Here is a 9,648-nt window from a genome sequence, read left to right on the forward strand (position 1 = left end):
ATATCCAAAAGATATAAATACCCGTGATTTGGATTCAAGATGGCAGTTTTTGGAAGTTTTTAGTCAGAAGTCAAGCAGTTTATTATGAAAGTTAGTAGATTAGTTAGTGAAGTCAATTGTTCACAGTTTTATTTTAGTAAGTCAGTCAAGCAGTTTAATAAGAAATATGAAAGTTAGTTGGAGATAGTCCAATTGTTTAATATAGTGAGTTAAAAGAAGATTAAAAATTATGCATATATTTAATGCACATTTATAATTATACACAAATAATTATTGAAGATTATAAAAGTATATTAGAAGAATATTGGATGGACATTGGAAGGAATTAAAATTATATTATGATTGGAGATTAGTATAAATCAACTTATAATAATTGGATATTGGTATATTGAAAAGAAGAATAAATATAAATGGTGTTTGCTGGTTTGCTTGGTGGTGTAGAAATGCTGGTGAAGAAAACTATATCTTAAATTGGTAGAAGCTGATAATTGGAAAAAGAAATTTCACAAAAACAAGGATAACCGAAGTACGAAGACATTCAGTGGTGATTAGAATATATATAGTGGAAAACAGTTCATTTAGGCATTCAGTGAAAGAAAGGTACAAAATTTTGTTAATATAATTTAGTTAGTGTTATAACAATTTCAATTTTGAAGATAGTTTGTTTAAATTTAATATTGTCTATAGAATTTAATTAGTTTTATAAGAACATCAATTTAAAGATAGTTTATTTTAAATTTACATTGGCTAGGTTAGATATATATGTGTGTTTCATAATAGTTATAATAAAGATAATTTAAAAAAGTACTTACAAGCTAATTCTTTGAGAACCGCGATAAAAACCCTATATTATTAAAATTACTCATTGCTCATCATTCAAACAAATAACACATCATAACAATATATATATATATATATATATATATATATATATATATATACATCCCGCTATCATTTAGAGCTCTTTTCACGTTGCAGTAGTTTAGCATCACCAAGAAATGCTATCATTTCCTATTTATAAGTCGTGTATGTTCGTTTAGAGCACCTTTGTAGGCTTGGCACCGTTGTCGGTTTTTCAATAATCCGAATTTTTTATATATTAAATTTTTTACATCAAACCATCATTGTAACCTCGGAAGGTAAAATTATTGTATTTGGTATCATTTTAAAGCCAATAGATGTTGCCAGTATTAATACTTAAAATTATATTTGAAAACATAAAAATATCGATCGGTTTGGTCGGTCGGTCAAGTTCAAATAATAAAGACATTGAATCTACCTGCCAGCCGGCTGATTTCAGCCGGCTGGGGTCAACTAACAGGTTTTTTTATATCAATGTTCAGTTGTTATATCTATTTATTTAGATATTTTTTCCCAGAGAGTTGTGTCGGGGAATATTTTACATATTTTAATTTCCAACCTGTTTTATCGAAGCTATCAGTGAATAGTTTAAGATAAATATTAGGTTTTTATGGGATTAAGTCAAAAATATTGGTTGTGATTGTGATGAGAATTACATTTTTAATTATTTAATGTTTGACATTTTGATTTCCATTCAGGAAATCGTTCTCAAAAAACGTTTTTTGTACAAAATGTGTATACACATTTTTACATAATTTGTACAATAAACAAGGTTAAATATTGGAAAACATATCGTTAAATATTAGTTAATTAAAAATGTAATTTTCATCTCAATATCGACCAATAATTGTGGCTTATTCACATAGAAAAATAATATTTGACTTTGCCATAAGAAAGTAGTTCACGAAACCTCGCTAAATAGTTTAAAAAAATCTTATACAGAAATATAAATTCTAAATAGTATGAGGGGTAGCCGACGAAAAATTCGTAAAGACTGAGTTGACTAAAGTTGATTTTGCTTTGTTTTTTTAAACAATCTTAAAAGGCAAAAAGAAAATAATTGTTTGCTTATAAAACGTTTTGTATACATTCTAAAGAAAAACAATTCAAATAAATGTTGTAGACCATAAAAAGTTTTTTATGTAGACAAATACCAAATTTAAATACATAAATAATTGAGATAAGAAAAAACGAAAAAACCGTAAACTGTAAGATATTATGTTTGTAGTAATTTATAAATGTTAATAACTTTGTTTTTTGCCTAACGACAGGTAATATAGCTACTTGAAATTATGGCAATTGATGAGTTATTAAAGTGTGCTAAATATCAAGCAGATCAAAAAATATTTTACAATTTATTCAATTTGTTTATCACAGAAACCGATTATTTAAACAACTGTACTTGTCCAAACAGTATGACTACAAGTATTTTGTAATTTGCAATCGATTCTTTGCGCTTTCAGTTTTAGGGTATATTAAAAAAACTTTAACATATTATTAAATTTTTTATTAAAAACCAGTTTGAATAGGGGACTTTTTAGTTTTTAGACCACTTCACGTTTTTTTAGTTTCTTTGACAAGTGAGGATTGTCTATTCGGTTATTTCTTAATATGGGCTATGATCAATTGTCTAGTCAAGTCAACACTATTATAGAAGTTACCCATACTTTTTCAGTAGTCATTCAGACGGTTCATCTTAATTGTACCCATATGGAACATAAGCCCGAGAAAAGTCTTAAATTCTGTTTGTGTTGTCTCTTTCCAAAACGCAATCCTCGATTTTTCTGAACGACTTTGTGCAAATATTTCATCAGAGTCAATCAGGGTCACTTCCACCATTCGTTTAATCTACATTGTCTTCGCGAGATGCTTCTAACAATGATTGTAATTCAGCAGTGGTCAATCTACGTTTATGTTCAAATCTAGCTTTTTTAGATGTCGAAGGTATATTATTTACATCCATTTTTTTATAAATACTATAACTCACTTTTACGGAGGTAATTAACAATAAAAACGTTCTACTAGAAACTATCAACTTATCCAATATTATAAGGCCACTTGAGGCACAATACGTTTTTACTCAATAATAGTTCCTGTATAAGTAAAATTGTTTTTTAATGTGATTCAATAAAGCACACTAGACATATTGCAGTTTTGCCATCACATTCTTCAGAGTATGTTTTAACTTTTTTAACTTTTCTATCGGCCTTTCTACTAATCATGCTTCTTCTTAAAAATTTGTAACATCTTGTACACTTTCTTCTCTTTGTATTATCTACATCGCTTTGCCTGAGATGGTATTTTTGGATGTAACTTGTCGTGAAGGTTACAACATTTCTTTATTTGCAAATGCCTTCGCGAACTCCAGTCTGAACTCAAGGATAGGTTGTCACTTTTTTACGTTTTCTGTTATTTAGCAACTAAGCATTGACTACTGTGGTATTAAATGCGGTATTAAATATTAATTTCACTGCCACTTTTCGGTACCACTTCAGAATTTTGCGTATTGGGCTTTGGTAAGAAGCCACTTGACTAAAATCAACACTCTTTTTCACCAAGTTTTTCGAGAATAGTTTGTGGTTTTAGTACTTGTGTATAATTTTTCTTTTCATTTGATTAAACCAAGATACAACTATTATGTTTAAATGATGTAAGGAATAAAACTGGTTTTTTGTCGACCCATTTTATCACTTGTAAAATCAATAATGGGGTTAAGTTCCATCCTGAGTAACTGGTTGCAACTTTTTTAATCGAGATTTTGGTTTTACATGTTTTTATAGTAAAACATCTGCACATGAATAATTCGTTTCTTGAACAATGATTTCAATTCATCGACCAATATTCTAAAATAAGGTCGTCCTTTTTTTCTTCTACATGTGCCGAGCTCGATTATCGAGCGTTGGCTATCAAATTGGCTATAGTAATTTTGTTGACGGCAGCTCGGAAAAGAGATGCAGAGGATCTGTTAAGCCAATCTCTCAGGTTTCTAAGCCATGACGTTCTTCTTCGACCTGGCCCTCTTCTTCCCTTGTATTATTAAATGGAGTATATTATATCTCTCTGGGTGGCGCATAACATGGCCAAAATATTCAAGTTTGCGATTTTTAACTGTTTTGACGACTTCCGTAACTTTTCCCATCCGATGCAAAACAACTTCGTTACGAACTCTATCCACCCAACTTATTCGTAGGGTTCTCCGATACACCCAGATTTCAAAGGCTTCCAGTTTCTTGAGAAGTGTATCCGTCAAAGTCCAACCTTCGACACCATACAAAAGAGTAGGGAACACATAACATCTCACTAATCAAATTTTCAGACTTAAAGTAATATTGTTTCCACATAACAGATTCTTCATCTTAAAGAATGCAGCTCTGGCCTTCTCTATCCGTATTCTAATTTCTTTGCTCATATCCCAGTTCTCATTTAGATTACAACCAAGGTAAGTGATACTGTTAGTTCTCTCCAGTTGTTCTCCATAAGCTGTTACCACTTCCGGTTGTGTTGGCGTTTTACTGACGACCATCACCTTTGTCTTTGCGGTGTTTAGCTTAAGGCCATATTCATCACACATTGTGGTAATCCTATTAATTAGATGTTGAAGTCCTTCGTCGTCCGGTATATTATAAACTGGTTCTCTTTCACAAAGCATTGGGAATATGGTTTACATTCTATATTTAGAAAAATCTTTTACTGCAAGTCTTGTTCAAACTAAACTAAATTAATACACAAAACAAATTAATCTACATATTCTTTTTTTATAGAAATACAGATTCCTGTCGGATTTTTATCAGTGCGGCATGAGTCACTGGTGTCTCGTATATCCGGACCTCTTATCGCATTACAAACATAATTCTCAATTAGCAGTGCGGTACAAGATACATTTGGGTCCAATAATCTTAAAGCCGTAATAAGACCATAAGACCGTATGTTATAAATACATATATCCCTATAAGAATTATCTTGAAAGATGAAAAAAATACAATAAACAAGTGCAATATTAAGTGTTACTTAAAAAATGGTAAGTCATTCATGGGCGTACAGTTAAAAATAAAAGTTTTCAGTGTTCTATTGCTTGACTATTATTATGTGGTATTCTGAAAATGTTGACATTTTTTCCTGGTCTGATCTTCCTCAACTAACGTCATCTTTCTTAAATGGTGAGTTGTGTTGTTCAGGTCTCTTTAAGTGTTTTTGTTGCTATTCATACTTAATGATCTTCTTTAGACAATGTACTAATGTAGTGTTCAAATGTGGCATTGCCTTCATCATGTAGCGCTGATCTTAATTGTCTGATTAGTCGATTATATTTGTGTTCGTCATTAAGATTTCGGCTTCTTGGCCATCTACCTCTTGCTCTTCATTTTTGGACTATTAGTTGTATAATATAATTCGAAGTGTTATTTATGTTTTCTTGATTTGGAATTGTTAATCGTGTAGCTCCATATGAAATAGTAGAAGATGAAAACGGCAGAATATTCATCCATAAAAAAAGGAAACGCGATAAAGATATCTGAAACAACTGTTTTATGTTATAAGAGATGAAATAGTCCGAAATTACCAAAACAGGTGAACAGGGCACTATAAAGAGGAAGTAGAATTAGCTATGAAACAGCTTGAATGGGGAAAAGAAGTAAGCTTAGACCAAATACCAGCAGGAATTATTCAACTGAGAAAAAATATTAAATGGAAAACAATATTCACTCCATTTACAGAAAAGGCGGTGACCGGTGAATAACTTCTAATACCTCTTCATTTGTAATTATATCCACCCAACTTATTTTTAGTATACGGCGGTAGCACCACATCTCAAAGCTTTCAAGATTTTTAACATTCTTCTGTTTAAGAGTCCATGCCTCAACACCGTAAAGCAAAATACTGAATAGATACTAAGTAGTTAACTAAAAGTGGACGTATGCAAAGAGATGTATGACGTAATTGTATGGTATTCGCTAAATCCTGTCACGTAATATGCCACACATCTCTGTGCGGTAATTCGTTTTATTGCTGCCAGTTTAAGGTGTTATTAGATGCCGCCATGTTTAATTTCTCTCTACCATCGTATTATCTCGGTTAAATCCTATCATTTTAGGCTTCATGTCATGATTAGACCTATAGGACCGGAGATACGCAACTAAGGCTCTTTTGACATAATATATATAGGAGCAAAGATATATACCTAAGGTCGTTTTGACGTGTTGATGTATTTGATTTCTACGTCGTAGTACTCTATTGGTTAAATGGTACCATTTGAGGTACTGTACGTCACAATTGGACAAATAGGATCGAAGATACATAACTAAAGCCCTTTTGCCAGACTTCTTCGTCTTCTAGTTCCATGACCGTTATCGATCGTTGGATATCATGTTGGCTACCATATTTGCCATCGTGACTTTATTGACAGCAGCTCTAAATAACGATGTAGTTGATTTTTCATACCATTGCCTTAGATTTTTCAGCCATGGTGTTCTTCTTCTACCAGGACCACGATTACCTTGGATCTTTCCCTGAATGATCAGATGTAAAAGATTATATTTTTCAGGGTGTCTCATAATATGACCTAAGTATTCCAGCTTGCGTTTCTTTATTATATTAACCAGTTGTGTAGTTTGGTTCAGCCGTCTAAGGACCTCCTCATTTCTAACTCTGTCGACCCAGCTTATTTTCAGTAGTCGTCTGTATACCCACAGCCCTATAATATAATATAACTGTATAGCCTCAGTTAGAGTCCACGCTTCCACTCCATACAGCAGGACAGGAAAGATGTAGCAAATGTCACTCGAACTCTAAGGTCAATACTAAGATCGTGACTGCAAAGTACGTTTCTCATTTTTACAAAGGCAGCTCGGGCTTGTCTAGTCGGCTTTTAATTTCTGCGGTTGGATCCCAGCTCTCATTGATATTACTGCCGAGATACACGAGTTTCTCTACTCTGTCCAGTGTGGCATCTCCAACTTTTATTCCGTCATCCTGTATATAATTATGTTTGTCTTCGGTTGTCTCCATTAAGGCTTCCTTAAATATTTCCTCCGAATATAAGTTAAAAAGTAAAGGCGACAATATACAGCATTGTCTCACTATTCTTTTTATATTTATTTCATCCGACAGTTCTTGTTCAACCTTTATTATTGCCACTTGATGCCAGTATAGATTTGTAATTATTCGTAGATCTTTATCGATCAATCCCGCTGTTTCCAATATTTCTAGCATTTTGTTATGTCAGATTTTGTCAAAAGCCTTTTGCCAGGCTACTCTATTTAAGTTTTATATCTCATAGTATTCTATTAGTTAAATTCTATTATTTGAGGTACGAAACGTCACGATTTTACTAATAAGACCGCAGATACATAACTAAGGCCCTTTTGACAAGCTGATGTATTTTACATTTCTATCTTATTGTATTCGATTGGTTAAATCCTGTCATTTGCGGTACTGTACGTTATGATTGGGCCACTAAAAACGAAGATACGTAACTAAGGCCCTTTTGACGTGATGCTGTATTTGATTTCTATGTCATTGTATTCTATTGGTTAAGTGGTATCATTTGAGGTATCGTACGTCACGATTGGACTAGTAGGACCGAAGATACATAACTACGGCCATTTTGACATGCTACTCCATTTAATTCCTATACCTCATTGTATTTTATTTGTTAAATCCTTTCATTTGAGGTACTGCACGTCATGATTGGACTAATAGAACTAAAGATACACAACTAAGGCCCTTTTGACATTGCTCTGCATTTGATATTTCTATCCCATTGTATTCTTTATGTTAAATCCTATCATTAGAGGTACTATACGTCACGATTGGACTAATAGAACCGAAGATACGTGACTACGGCCCTTTTGACATGTTGCTGTATTTAATTTTTTTATTTCATTGTTTTCAGTTGGTTAAATCCTGTCATTTGAGATACTGTACGTCACGATTGGACTTATAGAAACGAAGATATATAATTAAAGCCTTTTTGACATGCTGCTATATTTGATTTTTCTGTCTTATTGTATTTTATTGGTTAAATCCTATCATTTGAGGGGCTGTACGTCGCGACTGGACCAATTGGAGCGAAGATACAATAGGTAGTTGCAATATATAATAACCCGTTACTTTTAACTAAACATGATGCCAGAATGATTTGTGGGTGAAAAAAATATATATATATTCTTAAATTTACTATTTCGTTGTGGGTAATATTATATTCAACAGCGATGCCAAATTTCTGATGCTAAAATGATTGATAATGAAAGTGGGATATACATTTTCATGTATATAATGGCAGCGAGTAAACGGTAAAACCCTGAACTAAATATATATAATATTTTCACTGTACCATCATTTTAGACTCAAACATTTTCTGGAATAAACTTATATAACTCAGTAAGGGATAAAGAGAGAAAGCAGATATTTTAAAATACCAACACGGTATCAAAACTCTAATCAATGAGATGGTTAAAATTCTTGTAACAGGTACAGGAAAAAAGTTATTAAGGTCTTGTAAAGTAGCGTCGATATACAGATGCTACTTTGCAAGACGATGCTAAATTGATGGTAAAAGCATAATGTATCGATGCGAAAATGATAGTAGGATGTATATATATATATATATATATATATATATATATATATATATATATATATATATATATATATGTGTGTATATATGTGTATGTGTATATGTGTGTATATATATATATATATATATCTTTCCGAGTCTGTTGGCCATACTCATCACACTTGATCACTTTAGATATCTCCCAGCATCTGTGTGTAAGCATAACACTTACACATAGATCTGGTGTTTAGCTGCTTCGACACATATTAGTCGTATATTTGTTAGGTAAGGTAGTTTCTTTTGTATAACCGTCACGGTTTTTTTTAGTATTTATATTCCCTACCTTACCTATCTAGGATTTAACTTTCGTAACTAACCTTAGTGTTAAGATCTCGCTTCTCCCATGGACTTAGATTATAGATTTACTAATACACCTTTTCGTTTGGCCCAGTAGTGGGGATATTTAATTTTGTCGTGGCTTTTTGGTCCTCGCATACCGTAGCCCCACTACTGTAATTAGATTTTCTCTATATATATATATATAGGTGAGTTTTGTTAGTTGTTAATACTATAAATATATTTGTTACAAGTAGTTTTGCTTTTATTTCAGTTCCTGCTTACAATTATAATATAGCAGAACAAGGTCAATAGTGTCTTTTCGGTTTTTAAACATTATTACAGGGTATTAAATCAATAGTACTTTATTCCTTGTTGTTCATAACTTCATTTATTTTTTTTGTTAATTTCCTTCAGAAATTAGCTGGCGCCCATTTTAGTATTTTCCTAGGCATCTCCGTATATTCTCTTATCTTACCCCTTTTATAGTTCCAGATTTTCCGGTGCATTATTATATTGTATTCTTTTGGTTAAAAGATCTCTTTTCCCCTTATCTCAAAGCCAAATTCTAGTGTAGTGAGGCTAGCCCGAATTCGTGCTTGAGGTTTTGTGTCTCTGTGTTCTTTTGAGCTAAGCCATTCTTTTTATTATAACTTCTTTGCTAGTTCTTCTCTAATTGATCATCTCCTTCTCCATATACCACCCCTAAATTTTATTTAGGTTTCAATTGGCGCTTGTGCGTTTGCAATTTGGTTAGGTTTCAATTGGCGCTTTTGCGTTTGCAACTTGAGTTGTTTCACCTTCGGCTCGCAGAGATAAGAATACGGCCGTGGCAAGAAGGCCATGCCTGTCGTAAGAGGCTACTAATGAGTAGGAGTCGATAGGTGAAGAGTGTATTT

Source organism: Diabrotica undecimpunctata, chromosome 4 (genome assembly GCF_040954645.1).
Source record: "Diabrotica undecimpunctata isolate CICGRU chromosome 4, icDiaUnde3, whole genome shotgun sequence".
NCBI classification, from domain to species: domain Eukaryota; kingdom Metazoa; phylum Arthropoda; class Insecta; order Coleoptera; family Chrysomelidae; genus Diabrotica; species Diabrotica undecimpunctata.